This window comes from Phyllobates terribilis, unplaced genomic scaffold, assembly GCF_046119375.1.
Source record: "Phyllobates terribilis strain yellow unplaced genomic scaffold, ASM4611937v1 Scaffold_12__6_contigs__length_324123572, whole genome shotgun sequence".
NCBI lineage: Eukaryota > Metazoa > Chordata > Amphibia > Anura > Dendrobatidae > Phyllobates > Phyllobates terribilis.
This window is the reverse complement of record NW_027362772.1, coordinates 4,145,190-4,168,049: the sequence shown is the minus strand read 5'-3', so window position 1 is coordinate 4,168,049 and position 22,860 is coordinate 4,145,190.

Below are 22,860 nucleotides of genomic sequence, written 5' to 3'. Positions count from 1 at the left end.
AATCATCACTTCCGGATCTGATGCAGACCACCGGAGCGTTCTCCGCTTCATCTATGGGGGGTGATGACTGGTATGAACTTTTCCATTTGGTTATTTATATAACTGTACAGAGTTTATAATGCAGTATAGGTAATATATTCTGGTGGATTTTTTTTTAGGGTGAGGCCAAAATGATCAATAATAGCAATTGTGGTGTTATTATTATTATGCCATTTTTCAGTCAGGATAAATAATGTGATGGCTTTATAGTTTGTGTAGTTACAGATGCTGCAATATAAATTACCGTAGGTTTATATTTTTTTGTTTGTGATTTTTTTGTCAAAACACGTTTTAATGTAAAAAAAGTTATTTTTGTGGTTTTCACTTTATTTTTTTTCTACTTCTGAATACTCCATTATTGCGCATTTTAGAGATACTAAGAGAAAAGGAGCTCCTCCCTATGTCTATCAACTTAGATACCATGCTTGTTTTTCATCACGGCATTTAAGGAGTTAAGCAACTGTTATCCAACATTTAATGTATGGTGTGAAGTTCCGGGGTCTTCAGTGGGCGTAATGCTACTCAGACAACACAGGGGTGAGGGTAAAATAGCGTGGCAATACTTTATTGAACCACAAAATAGGACAATAAACACATAAAACAGTCCCAGCAAATACCCAAGATGGTACAACATTACACAGTCTCACCCTTCCGCTCCTGGGATAGAACAGCTGCGACTTTGAGACTTCCAGGGTCAACTACCTCAATCAGTTGGCCCCGGCTACTGGCGGACCCCCACATAGAGAAGGTAGCGGCAAGCTTAGGAAGTTAGTAGTCCGGCTTTGTGCTTCAGTAGCACTGAGAAGCAAGACCATGTGCTTCAGTGGAAAGCGGACGCGGGGCCATGTGCTTCGGTGGCACATGGACATTGGTCTGTGTGCTTCGGTGGCACCCAGACACGGGTCTAAGCGCTACGGTGGCACCTAGACACGGGGCCATGTGCTTTGGTGGCATCCGGACTGTGGTCTGTGTGCTTGGGTGGTACACAGACATGGGTCTGTGTGCTTCGGTGGCATACAGACGTGAGGTTGTGTACTTCAAGGGCACTCGTACATGGAACTGTATTCTTTGGTGGCACCCGGATGCGGGTCTGTTTGCTTCGGTGGCACCTAGACATGGGGTCATGTGCTTCGGTGGCACCCAGACACTGGGCCGTGTGCTTCTGTGGCACTTTTATGTGGGGTCGTGAGCTTCGGTGGCACCCGGAGGTGGGGCAGAGTGCTACAGTGGCACACGGATGCGGGTCTGTGTGCTTCGGTGGCACCCAGACACGGGGCCGTGTGCTTTGGTGGTACTAGCATGTGAAGCCGTGTTCTTCGGTGGCACCCGGACACGGGCCCGTGTGCTTCGGTGGCACCCGGATGCGGGTCTGTGTGCTTTGGTGGCACCTAGACATGGGGCCATGTGCTTCGATGGCACATGGATGTGGGTCTGTGCTTCGGTGTCACCCAGACATGAGGGACATTCATACTTGGAGCCGTGTGCTTCGGTGGTACCCGGACGCCGGTGTTTGTGCTTCGGTAGCACCAATAAGCGGGGCCATGTGCTTCGGTGGCACACGGGCGCAGGGCCATGTGCTTCTGTGGCACATGGATGTGGGTCAGTGTGCTTCGGTGTCAACCAGACACGGGTCCTTGTGCTTCGGTGGCACTCGCATGTGGGGCCATGTGCTTCGGTGGCACCCGTACAGGTAGGCCGTCTGCTTTGATGGCACCCTAACGCGGGTTTGTGTGCTTCGGTGGCACCTAGACACGGGACCATGTGCTTTGGGGTCACCCGGACGCGGGGTCACGTGCTTCGGTGGCACTCTTATGCTGGTCTGTGTGCTTCGGTGGCACCCGTACTTGGGGGCAAATGCTTCGGTGGCATCCGTATACAGGACCGTGTGCTTCGGTGGCATCAGTAACCGGGGCCGTGTGCTTAAGTGGCACCCAAACACGGGGCCGTGTGCTTCGGTGGCACCCGGACGCGTGCTTCAGTGGCACCCATATGCGGGGCCTTGTGCTTCTATGGTTCCCAGACGTGGGTTCATGTGCTTCGGTGGCACCCAGACTCCGGACCGTGTGCTTCGGTGGTACCTATACGCAGGGCCATGTGCTTCAGTGGCACCGGAACACGGGTCTGTGTGATTCAGTTGCATCCAGACACGGGGCCATGTGCTTCCGTGGCCCTCGTATGTGGGCCGTGTGCTTCAGTGGCACCTGGACACGAGGCTGTGTCCTTCGGTGGCACCTAGACACGGAGCCATGTGCTTCGGTGGCACCTGGACGCGGGGCAGAGTGCTTCGTTGGCACATTAACGGTGATCTGTATGCTTCGGTGGCACCCACACACGAGGCCGTGTGTTTCAGGGGCACTTGTACGCGGACCCGTGTGCTTCGTTGGTACCCGGACGTCGGTCTTTGTGCTTCGGTAGCACTGAGAAGCGGGGCCATGTGCTTCGGTGGCACTCGGACGCGAGTTTGTGTGCTTCGGTGGCACCCAGACACGGGTCTGTGTGCTTCGGTGGCACAAGGACACGGGTCTGTGTGTTTCGGTGGCACGCAGATACAACGCCTTGTGCTTAAGGGGCACTCGTACGCGGAGCCGTGTGCTTCGGTGGTACCCAGACGCCAGTCTTTGTGCTTCGGTAGCACCGAGATGCGGGACCTTGTGGTTCGGTGGCACCCGGACGCTGATCTGTGTGCTTCGGTGGCACTCGTACGTGGGGCCGTGTGCTTCGGTGGCACCTGTACAGGGAGGTCGTGTGCTTCGGTGGCACCCGGACGCAGGTTTGTGTGCTTCGGTGGCACCCATTCAACGGGGCCGTGTGCTTCGGTGGCACCCAGACACGAGGCCGTGTTTTTCATGGGCACTTCAAGGTACAATGTCAAGAGACCTGAGGGTCCCACCCTGGCCTCTCCGAGAGTTTCCATGGGGCCAGATAACTGGTGAGTCCCAATCTGGCTTTTATGAATGTCTCCATGAGTTCCAGGCGACCAATGGGTCCCTCCTGGCAACCCCAAACAACATATCCATGGAGCCAGGTGACTTCATCGTCCCAACCTGGTCTCCACAAATGTATCCATGGGCTCTCTGATGGTTAGTGGAGCAGATCCGTATCTTTCCAGTCAGGGCTATGTACCCTTAGGCTAGAATCATGTAGAATCCAAATCTGTGTCTCTTTAGGTAAAGCCATACTACCAAGCTGATGTTCCAAGTCTCTTTCAATCTCTGTCCCATGTCTCTCCTACAGAAGCACATGTCCTTTAAAATAGTCACAGTTCTCCATGCAAGTACACATTCACAGGTTTGGGGGAAAGGGCAGCGCTCAGGTCTCAATGTTTGAGCATTTAATGAATTTGCATAGTTTGTCCTCCTGTCTTGGGAGTCAACAAGCCACAGTGTCCACACAAAGCGTAATCAACATTAATTGTTCCACAGACTAATAGAAGACAACAATCAGGGTTATACAAATACTGGTCTGCCCTTGACCAGTAACAGAAATGCTCATACATAACAAGTCAACAGAAACACAATAGTGTATTTCCCTTGGATTAACAAATCTAATCGTTAGTCTGTGTGGCATCTGTCAGGAATCCAGTATAAATGCTAACATGCCCATCTGTTCTCCATTGCCATTATTACATTACTAATCAAATTGTTGATGCATTTTTCTGTCCAACAAAAGCATTGTAAACAGGGTATAGGAGGAATATATATATTCTTATATACGTAGATGACCTATATCATGATATTATATTCTGTACCAGTAGATGCTTTGGTGTCACACGGACATCGGTCCATGTGCGTCGGTGGCATGTGGATGTCGGGCCTGGTGCTTCACTGGAATGCGGAAGCTGATGCATGTGCTTTGATGGCAAATAAATGCCGCGCCGTGTGCTTCAGCGACATCCAGACATCGGGCCTTGTGCTTCAGTGGCACGTGGACGTCGGGTCTTGTGCTTCAGTGTCACCTGGACACAGGACCGTATGCTTTGGGGCACTCAGATATGGAGCCCTGTGTTTCGGTGGCACCGGTACACGGGGCTTGTTCTTTGTAGGCACCCGGACACAGGGCCGTGTGCTTCGGTGGCACCTGGATGCACGGCCATGTGCTTCGTGGCACCCATATGTGGGGCCATGTGCTTAGGTGGCACCCGGATGCCAGGCCGTGTGTTTCGGTGGCGCTGAGAAGCTGGACTGTGTGCTTCAGTGACACCCGTATGCGGGGCTATGTGCTTTGGTGGCATCCGTATGCGGGACCGTGTGCTTCGGTGGCACCCAGACGCAGGGCCATGTGCTTCGGTGGCACCTGTACTTGGTGGCAAATGCTTCGGTGGCATCTGTACGCAGGACCGTGTGCTTCAGTGGCATCAGTAACCGGGGCCGTGTGCTTAAGTGGCACCCAAACACTGGGCCGTGTGCTTCGGTGGCACCCGGACGCCGGTCTTTGTGCTTCGGTAGCACCGAGAAGCGGGGCCTTGTGCTTCGGTGGCACCCGGACACGAGTCTGTGTGCTTCGGTGGCACCCAGACACGGGTCTGTATGCTTCGGTGGCACTCGTACATGGGGCCGTGTGCTTCGGTGGCAGCTGTACAGGGAGGTCGTGTGCTTCGGTGGCACACGGACGCAGGTTTGTGTGCTTCGATGACACCCATTCAACGGGGCCGTGTGCTTCATGGGCACTCATATGTAGAGCCGTGTGCTTCGGAGGTACCCGGATGCCGGTCTTTGTGCTTCGGTAGCACCGAGAAGCGGTAGCCATGTGCTTCAGTGGAACCCGTACGCAGGGCTCTGTGCTTCAATGGCACTCATGTGGGGCTGTGTGCTTCGGTGACACCCATTCAGGGGGTCGTGTACTTCGGTGGCACCCGGACGAGCGGCTATGTGCTTCGGTGGCACAAGGACGCGGGTCTGCGTGCTTACGTGGCACCTAGATGTGTGGCCTTGTGCTTCAGGTGCATTCGTACGTGGAGCCGTGTTCTTCGGTGGTACCTGGACGCCAAGCTTTGTGCTTCGGTAGCACCGAGAAGTGGGGCGGTGTGATTCGGTGGCACATGGACACTGGTCTGTGTGTTTCGGTGGCACCCAGACACAAGGCCGTGTGCTTCAGGGGCACTCATAGGTGAAGCCGTGTACTTCGGAGGTACCCAGACGCCGATCTTTGTGCTTCGGTAGCAACGAGAAGCGGGGCCATGTGCTTCGATAGCACACGGGCACGGGTGCTTCGGTGGCAGCTAGACGCGAGGCCGTGTGCTTCGGTGGCACCCGGATGCGGGTCTGTGTGCTTTGGTGGCACCTAGACATGGGGCCATGTGCTTCGATGGCACATGGATGTGGGTCTGTGCTTCGGTGTCACCCAGACATGAGGGACATTCATGCTTGGAGCCGTGTGCTTCGGTGGTACCCGGACGCCGGTGTTTGTGCTTCGGTAGCACCAATAAGCGGGGCCATGTGCTTCGGTGGCACACGGGCGCAGGGCCATGTGCTTCTGTGGCACATGGATGTGGGTCAGTGTGCTTCGGTGTCAACCAGACACCTGTCCTTGTGCTTCGGTGGCACTCGCATGTGGGGCCATGTGCTTCGGTGGCACCCGTACAGGTAGGCCGTCTGCTTTGATGGCACCCTAACGCGGGTTTGTGTGCTTCGGTGGCACCTAGACACGGGACCATGTGCTTCGGGGTCACCCGGACGCGGGGTCACGTGCTTCGGTGGCACTCTTATGCTGGTCTGTGTGCTTCGGTGGCACCCGTACTTGGGGGCAAATGCTTCGGTGGCATCCGTATACAGGACCGTGTGCTTCGGTGGCATCAGTAACCGGGGCCGTGTGCTTAAGTGGCACCCAAACACGGGGCCGTGTGCTTCGGTGGCACCCGGACGCGTGCTTCAGTGGCACCCATATGCGGGGCCTTGTGCTTCTATGGTTCCCAGACGTGGGTTCATGTGCTTCGGTGGCACCCAGACTCCGGACCGTGTGCTTCGGTGGTACCTATATGCAGGGCCATGTGCTTCGGTGGCACCGGAACACGGGTCTGTGTGATTCAGTTGCATCCAGACACGGGGCCATGTGCTTCTGTGGCCCTCGTATGTGGGCCGTGTGCTTCAGTGGCACCTGGACGCGAGGCTGTGTCCTTCGGTGGCACCTAGACACGGAGCCATGTGCTTCGGTGGCACCTGGACGCGGGGCAGAGTGCTTCGTTGGCACATTAACGGTGGTCTGTATGCTTCGGTGGCACCCACACACAAGGCTGTGTGTTTCAGGGGCACTTGTACGCGGACCCGTGTGCTTCGTTGGTACCCGGACATCGGTCTTTGTGCTTCAGTAACACTGAGAAGCGGGGCCATGTGCTTCGGTGGCACTCGGACGCGAGTTTGTGTGCTTCGGTGGCACCCAGACACGGGTTTGTGTGCTTCGATGGCACACGGACACGGGTCTGTGTGTTTCGGTGGCATGCAGATACAAGGCCTTGTGCTTCAGGGGCACTCGTACGCTGAGCCGTGTGCTTCAGTGGTAACCAGACGCCAGTCTTTGTGCTTCGGTAGCACCGAGATGCGGGGCCTTGTGCTTCGGTGGCACCCGGACGCTGATCTGTGTGCTTCGGTGGCACTCGTACGTGGGGCCGTGTGCTTCGGTGGCACCTGTATAGGGAGGTCGTGTGCTTCGGTGGCACCCGGACGCAGGTTTGTGTGCTTCGGTGGCACCCATTCAACGGGGCTGTGTGCTTCGGTGGCACCCAGACACGAGGCCGTGTTCTTCATGGGCACTCGTCTTTAGAGCCGTGTGCTTCGGAGGTTCCCGGACGACGGTCTTTGTGCTTTGGTAGCACTGAGAATCGGTAGCCATGTGCTTCGGTGGAACCCGTACGCAGGGCCCTGTGCTTATTTGGCACACAGACGTGGGTCTGTGTGCTTCGGTGGCACCCAGACACGGGAGCGTGTGCTTCATTGGCATTCATGTGTGGCTGTGTGCTTCGGTGACACCCATTCAGGGGGTCGTGTGCTTCGGTGGCACAAGGACGCGGGTTTGTGTGCTTAGGTGGCACCTAGATGCGCGGCCTTGTGATTCAGGGGCACTCGTACGTGGAGCCATGTTCTTCGGTGGTACCTGGATGCCAAGCTTTGTGCTTCGGTAGTACCGAGAAGCGGGGCCATGTGATTCGGTGGCACCCGGACGCGGGTCTGTGTGCTTCGGTAGCACCTAGGCATGGGGCCATGTGCTTCGGTGGCACCCGGACGCGGGTCTGTATTTCGGTTCCACCCAGACACAAGGCCGTTTGCTTCAGAGGCACTCGTACGTGAAGCCGTGTACTTCAGAGGTACCCCGACGCCGATCTTTGTGCTTCGGTAGCACCGAGAAGCAGGGCCATGTGCTTCGGTGGCACACGAACACGGGTCTGTGTGCTTCGGTGGCACCTAGACACGAGGCTGTGTGCTTCAGGGGCACTCGTACGTGCAGCCGTGTACTGCAGAGGTACCCGGACACCGGCTTTGTGCTTTGGGAGCACCGAGAAGGAGGGCCATGTGCTTCAGTGGATACCGGACGTCGGACCGTGTGCTTCGGTGGTACCTATACGCAGGGCCGTGTGCTTCGGTGGCACCCGAACACGGGTCTGTGTGCTTCAGTTGCATCCAGACATGGGGTCGTGTGCTTCGTTGGCACCTGGACGCGAAGCAGTGTGCTTCGGTGGCACCTAGAGACGGAGCCATGTGCTTCGGTGGCACCTGGACGCGGGGCAGAGTGCTTCGGTGGCACATGAACAGGGGTCTGTATGCTACGGTGACACCCACGCACGAGGCCGTGTGTTTCAGGGGCACTTGTACGCGGACCCGTGTGCTTCGTTGGTACCCGGACGCCGGTCTTTGTGCTTCGGTTGCACCGAGAAGCGGGGCCATGTGCTTCGGTGGCACTCGGATGCGGGTTTGGGTGCTTTGGTGGCACCCAGACACGGGGTCTTGTGCTTCGGTGGCACCCCAACGAGGGGCCATGTGCTTCAGTGGCACACGGACGCAGGTCTGTGTGCTACGGTGGCACCCAGACACGGGGCCATGTGCTTCGGTGGTACTCGTACGTGCAGCCCTGTGCTTCGGAGTTACCCGGACACCGGTCTTTGTGCTTCGGTAGCACTGAGAAGTGGGACCATGTTCTTCGGTGGCACCCAGATGTGGGTCTGTGTGCTTCGGTGGCACCTAGACACGGGGACATGTGATTCGGTGGCACCCGGATGAGGGGCAGAGTGCTTTGGTGGCACACGGACTTGGGTCTGTGTGCTTCGTTGGCACCCTTACAGGGAGGCCGTGTGCTTCAGTGGCACCCGGACGCCGGTTTGTGTGCTAAGGTGGCACCTAGACATGGGGCCATGTGCTTTGGTGGCACCCAGACACATGGCCATGTGCTTCGGTGGTACTCGTATGTGAAGCCGTATGCTTCGGTGGCACCCGGACGCGGGGCAGAGTGCTTCGGCGGCACACGGACGCAGGTCTGTGTGCTTCGGTGGCACCCAGACACGAGGCTGTGTGCTTCAGGGGCCCTCGTACGACGGGTTGTGTTCTTTGGTGGTTCCCGGACGCCGATGTTTGTGCTTCGGTAGCACCGAGAAGCGGGGCCACGTGATTCGGTGGCACCCGGACGCAGGGTTGTGTGCTTCTGTAGCACATGGGCACGGGTCTGTGTGCTTCGGAGGCACCCAGACACGGGTTTGTGTGCTTCAATGACACCTGTACAGGGAGGCCATGTGCTTCGGTGGCACCCAGATGGCACTCGTATGTGGGCCGTGTGCTTTGGCGGCACCCGGACATGGGGCCGTTTGCTTCGGTGGCACCCGGATACGGGTCTGTGTGCTTTTGAGGCACCTAGACACGGGCCATGTGCTTCAGTGGCGCCCAGATGCGGGTCAGAGTGCTTCGGTGGCACACGGACGCGGGTCTGTGTGTTTCGGTGGCACGCAGATACAAGGCCTTGTGCTTCAGGGGCACTCGTACGCGGAGCCATGTGCTTCGGTGGTACCCAGACGCCGGTCTTTGTGCTTCGGTAGCACTGAGAAGCGGGCCCTTGTGCTTCGGTGGCACCCGGACGCGAGTCTGTGTGCTTCGGTGCCACCCAGACACGGGTCTGTGTGCTTCGTTGGCACTCGTATGTGGGGCCGTGTGCTTCAGTGGCTCCTGTACAGGGAGGTCGTGTGCTTCGGTGGCACCCGGACGCAGGTTTGTGTGCTTCGGTGGCACCCATTCAACGGGGCCGTGTGCTTCATGGGCACTCGTACGTAGAGCCGTGTGCTTTGGAGATACCCGGATGCCTGTCTTTGTGCTTCGGTAGCACCGAGAAGCGGTAGCCATGTGCTTCGGTGGAACCCATACGCAGGGCCCTGAGCTTATTTGGCACACAGACGTGGGTCTGTGTGCTTCAGTGGCACCTAGACACGGAGCCATGTGCTTCGGTGGCACCTGGACACGGGGCAGAGTGCTTCGTTGGCACATTAACGGGGGTCTGTATGCTTCGGTGGCACCCAAACACGGGGGTGTGTGCTTCAATGGCACTCATGTGGCACTGTGTGCTTCGGTGACACCCATTCAGGGGGTCGTGTGCTTCGGTGGCACCCGGACGAGGGGCTATGTGCTTCGGTGGCACAAGGACGCGGGTCTGTGTGCTTATGTGGCACCTAGATGCGCGGCCTTGTGCTTCAGGGGCACTCGTACGTGGAGCCGTGTTCTTTGGTGGTACCTGGACGCCATGCTTTGTGCTTCGGTAGCAACGAGAAGCAGGGCGATGTGATTCGGTGGCACCCGGACGCGGGTCTGTGTGCTTCGGTAGCACCTAGACACGGGGCCATGTGCTTCGGTGGCACCCGGACGCGGGGCAGAGTGCTTCGATGGCACACGGACACGGGTCTGTGTGTTTCGGTTGCACCCAGACACAAGGCCGTGTGCTTCAGGGGCACTCGTACGTGAAGCCGTGTACTTCGGTGGTATCCGGATGCCGATCTTTGTGCTTCGGTAGCACAGAGAAGTTGGGCCATGTGCTTCGGTGGCACACGGACACGGGTCTGTGTGCTTCGGTGGCACCTAGACACGGGCCATGTGCTTCAGTGGCGCCCAGACGCGGGTCAGAGTGCTTCGGTGGCACACGGACGCGGGTCTGTGTGTTTCGGTGGCACGCAGATACAAGGCCTTGTGCTTCAGGGGCACTCGTATGCGGAGCCATGTGCTTCGGTGGTACCCAGACGCCGGTCTTTGTGCTTCGGTAGCACTGAGAAGCGGGGCCTTGTGCTTCGGTGGCACCCGGACGCGAGTCTGTGTGCTTCGGTGCCACCCAGACACGGGTCTGTGTGCTTCGTTGGCACTCGTATGTGGGGCCGCGTGCTTCAGTGGCTCCTGTACAGGGAGGTCGTGTGCTTCGGTGGCACCCGGACGCAGGTTTGTGTGCTTCGGTGGCACCCATTCAAAGGGGCCGTGTGCTTCATGGGCACTCGTACGTAGAGCCGTGTGCTTCGGAGGTACCCGGATGCCTGTCTTTGTGCTTCGGTAGCACCGAGAAGCGGTAGCCATGTGCTTCGGTGGAACCCATACGCAGGGCCCTGTGCTTATTTGGCACACAGACGTGGGTCTGTGTGCTTCAGTGGCACCTAGACACGGAGCCATGTGCTTCGGTGGCACCTGGACTCGGGGCAGAGTGCTTCGTTGGCACATTAACGGGGGTCTGTATGCTTCGGTGGCACCCAAACACGGGGGCGTGTGCTTCAATGGCACTCATGTGGCACTGTGTGCTTAGGTGACACCCATTCAGGGGGTCGTGTGCTTCGGTGGCACCCGGACGAGGGGCTATGTGCTTCGGTGGCACAAGGACGCGGGTCTGTGTGCTTAGGTGGCACCTAGATGCGCGGCCTTGTGCTTCAGGGGCACTCGTACGTGGAGCCGTGTTCTTTGGTGGTACCTGGACGCCAAGCTTTGTGCTTCGGTAGCACCGAGAAGCGGGGCGATGTGATTCGGTGGCACCCGGATGCGGGTTTGTGTGCTTCGGTAGCACCTAGACACGGGGCCATGTGCTTCGGTGGCACCCGGACGCGGGGCAGAGTGCTTCATTGGCACACGGACACGGGTCTGTGTGTTCCGGTTGCACCCAGACACAAGGCCGTGTGCTTCAGGGGCACTCGTACGTGAAGCCGTGTACTTCAGTGGTATCCGGATCCCGATCTTTGTGCTTCGGTAGCACCGAGAAGTTGGGCCATGTGCTTCGGTGGCACACGGACACGGGTCTGTGTGCTTCGGTGGCAGCTAGACACGAGGCCGTGTGCTTCAGGGGCACTCGTACGTGGAGCCGTGTACTGCGGAGGTACCCGGACGCCGGCTTTCTGCTTCGGTAGCACCGAGAAGCAGGGCCATGTGCTTCAGTGGAAACCGGACACGGGGCCATGTTCTTCTGTGGCACATGGACATTAGTCTGTGTGCTTCGGTGGCACCCAGACACGGGTCTAAGCGCTACGGTGGCACCTAGACACGGGGCCCTGTGCTTCGGTGGCACCCGGACTAGGGACTGTGTGCTTCGGTGGTACACGGACTTGGGTCTGTGTGCTTTGGTGGCACCCAGACATGAGGCCGTGTGCTTCAGGGGCACTCGTGCATGGAACTGTATTCTTTGGCGGCACCCGGATGCAGGTCTGTGTGCTTCGGTGGCACCTAGACATGGGGCCATGTGCTTCGGTGGCACCCGGACGCAAGGTCATGTGCTTCGATGGCACACGGATGCGGGTCTGTGTGCTTCGGTGGCACCCAGACACGGGGCCGTGTGATTCGGTGGCACCCGGAGGCGGGGCAGAGTGCTACAGTGGCACACGGACGTGGGTCTGTGCTTCGGTGGCACCCAGACACGGGGCCTTGTGCTTCGGTGGAACTCGCATGTGAAGCCGTGTGCTTCGTTGGCATCCAGACACGGGGCCTTGTGCTTCGGTGGCACCCGGACGCGAGTCTGTGTGCTTTGGTGGCACCTAGACATGGGGCCATGTGCTTCGATGGCACATGGATGTGGGACTGTGTGCTTCGGTGTCACCCAAACACGAGGCCGTGTGCTTCAGGGGCATTGATACTTGGAGCCGTGTGCTTCGGTGGTACCCGGACACCGGTGTTTGTGCTTCGGTAGCGCCGAATAGCGGGGCCATGTGCTTCGGTGGCACACGGACGCAGGGCCATATGCTTCTGTGGCACCCGTACAGGTAGGCCGTGTGCTTTGATGGCACCCTAACGCGGGTTAGTGTGCTTCGGTGGCACCTAGACACGGGACCATGTGCTTCTGGGTCACCCGGACGCGGGGTCACTTGCTTCAGTGGCACACGGAAGCGAGTCTTTGTTCTGCAGTGGCACCCAGACGCGGGGGCGTGTGCTTCGGTGGCACTCGTATGCTGGGCTGTGTGCTTCGGTGGCACCCGTACTTGTGGGCAAATGCTTCGGTGGCATCCGTATACAGGACCGTGTGCTTCGGTGGCATCAGTAACCGGGGCCGTGTGCTTAAGTGGCACCCAAACACGGGGCCTTGTGCTTCTGTGGCTCCCAGACGTGGGATCATGTGCTTCTGTGGCACACGGATGCCGGACCGTGTGCTTCGGTGGTACCTAGACACCAGGCCATGTGCTTCGGTGGCACCCAGACACAAGGCCGTGTGCTTCGATGGCACCCAGACACGAGGCCGTGTGCTACAGGGGCCCTCGTACGTGGAGCCGTGTACTTCGGAGGTTTGCGGACGCTGTTCTTTGTGCTTCGGTAGCACTGAGAAGCGGGGTCATGTGCTTCGATGGCACCCAGACGTGGGGCCATGTGCTTCAGTGGCACATGGACATTAGTCTGTGTGCTTCGGTGGCACCCAGACACGGGTATGTGTGCTATGGTGGCACCTAGAGATGGTGCCATGTGCTTCGGTGGCACCCGGATGCGGGGCAGAGTGCATCGGTGGCACAAGGACGCGGGTCTGTGTGATTTGGTGGCACCCAAATTTGGGGCCATGTGCTTCGATGATACCCAGACACAGGGCGTGGGTTTCGGTGGCACTCGTATGTGGGGCTGTGTGCTTCGATGGCACCCGGAAGCCGGGCCGTGTGCTTCGGTGGCACATGGACGCGGGTCTGTGTGCTTCGGTGGCATCTAGATGCGGGGCCGTGTGCTTTGGCGGCACCCGGATGAGGGACCGTGTGCTTCGGTGGCACCCGGACGTGGGGCCGTGTGCTTCGGTGGCACCCGGACTCGTGTCTGTGTGCTTCTGTGGCACCCGTATGTGGGCTGTGTGCTTTGGCGGCTTCCGGACGTGGGGCCGTGTGCTTCGGTGGCACCCGGACGCGGGTCTGTGTGCTTCAGTGGCACCTAGACATGGGCTATGTGCTTCGGTGGCACCCAGACGCGGGCCCGTGTGCTTCGGTAGCACCCGGACGCGGGTCTGTGTGCTTCGGTGGCACCTAGACATGGGGTCATGTGCTTCAGTCGCACTCTTATGCAGGGCTGTGTGCTTCAGTGGCACCTTTTCAGGGGGTCATGTGCTTCGGTGGCACACGGACGCGGGGCAGAAAGCTACGGTAGCACATGAATGTGGGTCTGGGTGCTTCGGTGGCACCTAGACACAAGGCCGTGTGCTTCAGGGGCACTCGTACGTGCAGCCGTGTGCTTCGGTGGCACCCAGATGCTGGTCCGTGTGCTTCGGTGGCACCTAGACACGGGACCATGTGCTTCAGTGTCACCCGGACGAGGGCCATGTGCTTCGGTGGTACTCGTATGTGAAGCCGTGTGCATCGGTGGCCCCTAGGCACGGGGTTATGTGCTTCGGTGGCACCCCGACGCGGGTCTGTGTGCTTCGGTGTCACCTAGACATGGGGTCATGTGCTACGGTCGCACTCTTATGCAGGACTGTGTGCTTCTGTGGCACCTGTTCAGGGGGTCATGTGCTTCGGTGGCATACGGACACGGGGCAGAATGCTACGGTGGCACAGGAACGTGGGTCTGTGTGCTTCGGTGGCACCCAGATACGGGTCTTTGCGCTGCGGTGACACCTGGACACGGGGCCATGTGCTTCGGTGGCACCCAGACTTGGGTCTGTGTGCTTCGGTGGTATACACGGACGCGGGTCTGTGTGCTTCGGTGGCACCCAGACACGGGGCTGTGTGCTTCGGTGACAATCGTATGTGGAGCTTTGTGCTTCGGTGGCACCCATTCAGGGGATTGTGTGCTTTGGTGGCACCCAGATGCGTGGCAGAGTCCTATGGTGGTACACGGACGCGGATCTGTGTGCTTCGGTGGCACCCAGACTCGAAGCTGTGTGCTTCAGGGGCACTCATATGTGGAGCCGAGTGCTTCGGTGGTACCCGGACGCCGGTATTTGTACTTCGGTAGCACCGAGAAGCAGGGCCATGTGCTTCGGTGGCACCCGGACGCGGGTCTGTGTGCTTCGGTGGCACCTAGACACGGGGTCATGTGCTTCGGTAGCACCCAGACGAGGGGCCACGTGCTTTGGTCGCTCACAGACGCAGGTGTGTGTACTTCGGTGGCATCCAGACACGGGGCCGAGTGCTTCGGTGGTACTCGTATGTGAAGCCGTGTGCTTCGGTGGCACCCGGTTGCGGGCCCGTGTGCTTCGGTAGCACCCGGACGCGGGTCTGTGTGCTTCGGTGTCACCTAGACATGGGGTCATGTGCTTCAGTCTCACTCTTATGCAGGGCTGTGTGCTTCGGTGGCACCTGTTCAGGTGGTCATGTGCTTCAGGGGCACACGGACTCGGGGCAGAAAGCTACGGTAGCACATGAACGTGGGTCTGTGTGCTTCGGTGGCACCTAGACACAAGGCCGTGTGCTTCAGGGGCACTCGTACGTGCAGCCGTGTGCTTCGGTGGCACCCAGATGCTGGTCCGTGTGCTTCGGTGGCACCTAGACACGGGACCATGTGCTTCGGTGGCACCCGGACGAGGGCCATGTGCTTCGGTGGTACTCGTATGTGAAGCCGTGTGCTTCGGTGGCACCTAGACACGGGGTTATGTGCTTCGGTGGCACCCCAACGCGGGTCTGTGTGCTTCGGTGTCACCTAGACATGGGGTCATGTGCTACGGTCGCACTCTTATGCAGGGCTGTGTGCTTCTGTGGTACCTGTTCAGGGGGTCATGTGCTTCGGTGGCATACGGACACGGGGCAGAATGCTACGGTGGCACAGGAACGTGGGTCTGTGTGCTTCGGTGGCACCCAGACACGGGTCTTTGCGCTGCGGTGACACCTAGACACGGGGCCATGTGCTTCGGTGGCACCCAGACTGGGGTCTGTGTGCTTCGGTGGTATACACGGACGCGGGTCTGTGTGCTTCGGTGGCACCCAGACATGAGGCTGTGTGCTTCAGGGGTACTCGTACATGGAGCTGTATTCTTTGGTGGCACCCAGATGCGAGTCTGTGTGCTTCGGTGGCACCTAGACACAGGGCCATGTGCTTCGGTGGCACCCGGATGCAAGGCCATGTGCTTCGGTGGCAAATGGATGCGTGTCTGTGTGCTTCGTCGGCACCCAGACACGGGCCGTGTGCTTCGGTGTCACTCCTATGTGGCGCCGTGTGCTTCGGTGGCACCCGGAGGCGGGGCAGAGTGCTACGGTGGCACACGGACGCAAGTCTGTGTGCTTCGGTGGCACCCAAACACGGGGCCGTGTGCTTCGGTGATACTCGTATGTGAAGCCGTGTGCTTCAGTGGCACCCGGATGCGGGGCCGTGTGCTTAGGTGGCACCCGGACGCGGGTCTGTGTGCTTCAGTGGCACCTAGACATGGGGCCATTTGCTTCGGTGGCACACGGATGTGGGTCTGTGTGCTTCGGTGGCACCAAGACACGAGGCCATGTGCTTCAGGGGCACTCATACGTGGAGCCGAGTACTTCGGTGGTACCCGGAAGGCGGTCTTTGTGCTTCGGTAGCACCGATAAGCGGGGCCATGTGCTTCGGTGGCACACGGACGCAGGGCCATGTGCTTCTGTGGCACATGGACGTGGGTCTGTGTGCTTCGGTGGCAACCACACACGGGTCTGTGTGCTTCGATGGCACTCGCATGTGGGGCCATGTGCTTCGGTGGCACTCGTACAGGTAGGATTCTAACGCGAGTGATGGCACTCTAACGCGGGTGTGTGTGCTTCGGTGGCACCTAGACACGTGACCATGTGCTTCGGGGGCACCCGGACGCTGGGTCACGTGCTTAGGTGGCACACGGAAGCGAGTCTGTGTGCTTCGGTGGCACCCAGACACGAGGGCATCTGCTTCGGTGGCACTCGTATGCTGGGCTGTGTCCTTCGATGGCACCTGTTCAGTGGGTCTTTGTGCTTCGGTAGCACTGAGAAGTGGGGCCATGTGCTTCGGTGGAAGCCGGACTAGGGGCCATGTGCTTCGGTGGCACACGGACATGGGTCTGAGTGCTTCAGTGGCACCCACACACGAAGCCGTGTGCATCAGGGGCACTCGTACGTGGAGCCATGTGTTGCGGAGGTACCCGGACGCCGGCCTTTGTGCTCCGGTAGCACCGAGAAGCGTGGCCATGTGCTTTGGTGGAAACAGGACGAGGGGCCATGTGCTTCGGTGGCACATGGACGTTGGTCTGTGTGCTGCGGTGGCACCCAGACACGGGTCTGTGTGTTACGGTGGCACCTAGACACCAGGCCATGTGCTTTGGTGGCACCCAGACACGAGGCCATATGCTTCGGTGGCACTCATATGTGGCGCCGTGTGCTTCGGTGGCACCCGGACGCGGGGCAGAGTGCTATGGTGGCACACGGACGCGGGTCTGTGTGCTTCGGTGGCACCCAGACACGAGGCCATGTGCTTCAGGGGCCCTCGTACGTGGAGCCGTGTACTTCGGAGGTACGCGGACGCCGTTGTTTGTGCTTCGGTAGCACTGAGAAGCGGTGTCATGTGCTTCGGTGGCACCCAGACGTGGGGCCATGTGCTTTTGTGGCACTCGTATGTGGGGCCTTGTGCTATGGAAGTACCCGGACGCCGGTCTTTGTGCTTCGGGCCATGTGCTTCGGTGGCACATGTACGTTAGTCTGTATGCTTCGGTGGCACCCAGACACGGGTCTGTCTGCTATGGAGGCACCTAGAGACGGGGCCATGTGCTTTGTTGGCACCCGGACGCGGGGCTGAGTGCTTTGGTGGCACCCAGACACCGTGTGCTTCAGGGGCACTCGTATGTGGAGCCGTGTACTTCGGAGGTACCCGGACGCCGGTCTTTGTGCTTCGTAACACTGAGAAGCAGTGCCGTGTGGTTCGGTGGAAACCGGACGCGGGGCCATATGCTTTGGTGGCACATAGACGTTGGTCTGTGTGCTTCGCTGGCACCCAGACATGGGTGTGTGCGCTACGGTGGCACCTAGACACGGGGCCATGTGCTTCGGTGGCACCCAGACTGGGGTCTGTGTGCTTCGGTGGTATGCACGGACGCGGGTCTGTGTGCTTCGGTGGCACCTAGACACAGGGCCATGTGCTTCGGTGGCACCCGGACGCGGGGCAGAGTGCTATGGTGGCACACGGACTTGGGTCTGTGTGCTTCAGTGGCACCCAGACACGAGCCCGTGTGCTTCAGGGGCCCTCATACATGTAGCCGTGTACTTCAGAGGTACCCGGACGCAGTTCTTTGTGCTTCGGTAGCACTGAGAAGCGGGGTCATGTGCTTTGGTGCCACCTGGACATGGGGCCATGTGCTTCAGTGGCACATGGACGTTAGTCTGTGTGCTTTGGTGGCACCCAGACATGGCTATGTGTGCTTTGGTGGCACCTAGAGATGGTGCCATGTGGTTCGGTGGCACCCAGACGCGGGGCAGAGTGCATCGGTGGCACATGGACGCGGGTTTGTGTGATTTGGTGGCACCCAGATGCGGGGCCATGTGCTTCGGTGGCACCCAGACACGGGGCTTGTGTTTCGTTGGCACTCATAAGCGGGGCCATGTGCTTCGGTGGCACCCGATTGCAGGTCTGTGTGCTTTGGTAGCACCTAGACAAGGGGCAGAGTGCTTCGGTGGCACATGGACACGGGTCTGTGTGCTTCGGTGGCACCCGATTGCAGGTCTGTGTGCTTCGGTGGCACCCGGACGCATGGGCAGAGTGCTTCATTGGCACATGGACACGGGTGTGTGTGCTTCGGTGGCACCTAGACACGTGACCATGTGCTTCGGGGGCACCCGGACGCTGGGTCACGTGCTTAGGTGGCACACGGAAGCGAGTCTGTGTGCTTCGGTGGCACCCAGACACGAGGGCATCTGCTTCGGTGGCACTCGTATGCTGGGCCGTGTCCTTCGATGGCACCTGTTCAGTGGGTCTTTGTGCTTCGGTAGCACTGAGAAGTGGGGCCATGTGCTTCGGTGGAAGCCGGACTAGGGGCCATGTGCTTCGGTGGCACACGGACATGGGTCTGAGTGCTTCAGTGGCACCCACACACGAAGCCGTGTGCATCAGGGGCACTCGTACGTGGAGCCATGTGTTGCGGAGGTACCCGGACGCCGGCCTTTGTGCTCCGGTAGCACCGAGAAGCATGGCCATGTGCTTTGGTGGAAACAGGACGAGGGGCCATGTGCTTCGGTGGCACATGGACGTTGGTCTGTGTGCTGCGGTGGCACCCAGACACGGGTCTGTGTGTTACGGTGGCACCTAGACACCAGGCCATGTGCTTTGGTGGCACCCAGACACGAGGCCATATGCTTCGGTGGCACTCATATGTGGCGCCGTGTGCTTCGGTGGCACCCGGACGCGGGGCAGAGTGCTATGGTGGCACACGGACGCGGGTCTGTGTGCTTCGGTGGCACCCAGACACGAGGCCATGTGCTTCAGGGGCCCTCGTACGTGGAGCCGTGTACTTCGGAGGTACGCGGACGCCGTTGTTTGTGCTTCGGTAGCACTGAGAAGCGGTGTCATGTGCTTCGGTGGCACCCAGACGTGGGGCCATGTGCTTTTGTGGCACTCGTATGTGGGGCCTTGTGCTATGGAAGTACCCGGACGCCGGTCTTTGTGCTTCGGGCCATGTGCTTCGGTGGCACATGTACGTTAGTCTGTATGCTTCGGTGGCACCCAGACACAGGTCTGTCTGCTATGGAGGCACCTAGAGACGGGGCCATGTGCTTTGTTGGCACCCGGACGCGGGGCTGAGTGCTTTGGTGGCACCCAGACACCGTGTGCTTCAGGGGCACTCGTATGTGGAGCCGTGTACTTCGGAGGTACCCGGACGCCGGTCTTTGTGCTTCGTAACACCGAGAAGCAGTGCCGTGTGGTTCGGTGGAAACCGGACGCGGGGCCATATGCTTTGGTGGCACATAGACGTTGGTCTGTGTGCTTCGCTGGCACCCAGACATGGGTGTGTGCGCTACGGTGGCACCTAGACACGGGGCCATGTGCTTCGGTGGCACCCAGACTGGGGTCTGTGTGCTTCGGTGGTATGCACGGACGCGGGTCTGTGTGCTTCGGTGGCACCTAGACACAGGGCCATGTGCTTCGGTGGCACCCGGACGCGGGGCAGAGTGCTATGGTGGCACACGGACTTGGGTCTGTGTGCTTCAGTGGCACCCAGACACGAGCCCGTGTGCTTCAGGGGCCCTCATACATGTAGCCGTGTACTTCAGAGGTACCCGGACGCAGTTCTTTGTGCTTCGGTAGCACTGAGAAGCGGGGTCATGTGCTTTGGTGCCACCCGGACATGGGGCCATGTGCTTCAGTGGCACATGGACGTTAGTCTGTGTGCTTTGGTGGCACCCAGACATGGCTATGTGTGCTTTGGTGGCACCTAGAGATGGTGCCATGTGGTTCGGTGGCACCCAGACGCGGGGCACAGTGCATCGGTGGCACATGGACGCAGGTTTGTGTGATTTGGTGGCACCCAGATGCGGGGCCATGTGCTTTGGTGGCACCCAGACACGGGGCTTGTGTTTCGTTGGCACTCATAAGCGGGGCCGTGTGCTTCGGTGGCACCCGATTGCAGGTCTGTGTGCTTTGGTAGCACCTAGACAAGGGGCAGAGTGCTTCGGTGGCACATGGACACGGGTCTGTGTGCTTCGGTGGCACCCGATTGCAGGTCTGTGTGCTTCGGTGGCACCCGGACGCATGGGCAGAGTGCTTCATTGGCACATGGACACGGGTCTGTGTGCTTCGGTGGCACCTAGATGCGGGGCCGTGTGCTTTGGCAGCACCCGGACGTGGGGCCGTGTGCTTCGGTTGCACCCGGACTCAGGTCTGTGTGCTTCGGTGGCACCCGTATGTGGGCTGTGTGCTTTGGCGGCATCCGGACGTGGGGCCGTGTGCTTTGGTGGCACGCGGACGCGGGTCTGTGTGCTTCGTTGGCACCTAGACATGGGCCATGTGCTTCGGTGGCACATGGATGTGGGTCTGTGTGTTTCGGTGGCAAGCAGACACAAAGCCTTGTGCTTCAGGGGCACTCGTATGCGGAGCCCTGTGCTTCGGTTGTATCCAGACGCCGGTCTGTGTGCTTCGGTAGCACCGAGAAGCGGGGCCTTGTGCTACGGTGGCACCTGGATGCTGATCTGTGTGCTTCGGTGGCACCTGTACAGGGAGGTTGTGTGCTTCGGGGGCACCCGGATGCAGGTTTGTGTGCTTCGGTGGCACCCATTCAACGGGGCCCTGTACTTCGGTGGCACCGAGACACGAGGCCATGTTCTTCATGGGCACTGGTACGTGGAGTCTTGTGCTTTGGAGGTACCCGGACGCCGGTCTTTGTGCTTCGGTAGCACCGAGAAACGGGGCCATGTGCTTCGCTGGAAACCGGGCGAGGAGCCATGTGCTTCGGTGGCACATGAACGTTGGTCTGTGTGCTTCAGTGGCACCTAGACACGGGTCTGTGTGCTACGGTGGCACCTAGACACCGGGCCATGTGCTTCGGTGGCACCCGGACGCGGGTCTGTGTGCTACGGTGGCACCCAGACACCAGGCCATGTGCTTCAGGGGCACTCGTATGTGGAGTTGTGTGCTTCTGTGGTACACGGACGCCAGTCTTTGTGCTGCGATAGCACAGAGAATCAGGGCCATGTGCTTCGGTGGCACCCGGATGCTGGTCTGTGTGATTCGGTGGCACCCAGACACGGGTCTGTGTGCTTCGGTGGCACTCGCATGTGGGGCCGTGTGCTTCGGTGGCACCTGTACAGGGAGGTCGTGTGCTTCGGTGGCACCCGGTCGCAGGTTTGTGTGCTTCGGTGGCACCCATTCAACGGGGCCGTGTGCTTCGGTGGTACCCAGACACGAAACCGTGTTCTTCATGAGCAATCGTACGTGGAGCTGTGTTCTTCGGAGGTACCCGGACGCTGGTCTTTGTGCTTCAGTAGCACCAAGAAGCAGGAGCCATGTGCTTCCGTGGCACCAGTACGCAGGGCCCTGTGCTTATTTGGCACATGGACGTGGGTCTGTGTGCTTCGGTGGTACCCAGACACAGGGGCATGTGCTTCAATGGCACTCTTATGTGGGGCTGTGTGCTTCAGTGGCACCCGTTCAGGGGGTTGTATGCTTCGATGGCACTCAGACGCGGGGCAGAGAGCTAAAGTGGCAGTCGTACATTGAGCAGTGTGCTTGGGAGGTACCCGGACGCCGGTCTTTGTGCTTCGGTGGCGCCGAGAAGCGGGGCCATGTGCTTTGGTGGCACACGGACATGGGTCTCTGTGCCTTGGTGGCACCTAGACACGGGCCATGTGCTTCGGTGGCACCCGGACGAGGAGCCATGTGCTTCGGTGGCACACGGACGCGGGTCTGTGTTCTTAGGTGGCACCTAGACGCAGGGCCATGTGCTTCAGGGGCACTCGTACATGGAGCCATGTTCTTCGGTGGTACCTTCACGCCAAGCTTTGTGCTTCGGTAGCACCGAGAAGCGGGGCCGTGTGATTCGGTGGCACCCGGACGCGGGTCTTTGTGTTCGGTAGCACCTAGACACGGGGCCATGTGCTACGATGGCACCCGGAGGCGGGGCAGAGTGCTTCGGTGGCACACGGACGCGGGTCTGTGTGCTTCAGTAGCACCCAGACACGAGGCCGTGTGCTTTAGGGGCACTCGTACATGGAGCCGTGTACTTCAGAGGTACCCGGACGCCGGTCTTTGTGCTTCGGTAGCACCGAGAAGCTGGGCCATGTGCTTCGGTGGAAACCGGACGCAGGGGTCATGTGCTTCGATGGCACATGGACATTGGTCTCTGTGATTCGGTGGCACCCAGACACGGGTGTGTTTGATTCGGTGGCACCTAGACACGGGGCCATGTGCTTCGGTTGCACCCGGACTGGGGTCTGTGTGCTTTGGTGGTATATGGGCGCGGGTCTGTCTGCTTTCGTGGCACCCAGACATGAGGCCGTGTGCTTCTTGGTCACTCGTACATGGAGAAGTATTCTTTGGTGGCACCCGGATGTGGGTCTGTACTTCGGTGGGACTTAGACAGGGGGCATGTGCTTCGGTGCAACCCGGACTGAAGGCCATAGGCTTCGTTGGCAAACGGATGCGGGTCTGTGCGCTTCGGTGGCACCCAGGCACGGGGCCGTGTGCTTTCGTGGCACTCGTATGTGGGGCCGTGTGCTTCATTGGCACCCGGATGCGGGGCAGAGTGCTACGGTGGCAGACTGCTACGGTGGCACACGGACGTGGGTCTGTGTGCTTCGGTGGCACCCAGACACAAGGCCGTGTGCTTCAGGGGCACTCGTATGTAGAGCAGTCTACTTCGGAAGTACCCGGACGCCGGTCTTTGTGCTTCGGTAGCACCAAGAAGTGGGGCCATCTGCTTCGGTGGAAACCAGACGTGGGGCCATGTACTTTGGTGGCACATGGACGTTAGTCTGTGTGCTTCGGTGGCACCCAGACACGGGTCTGTGTGCTATGGTGGCACCTA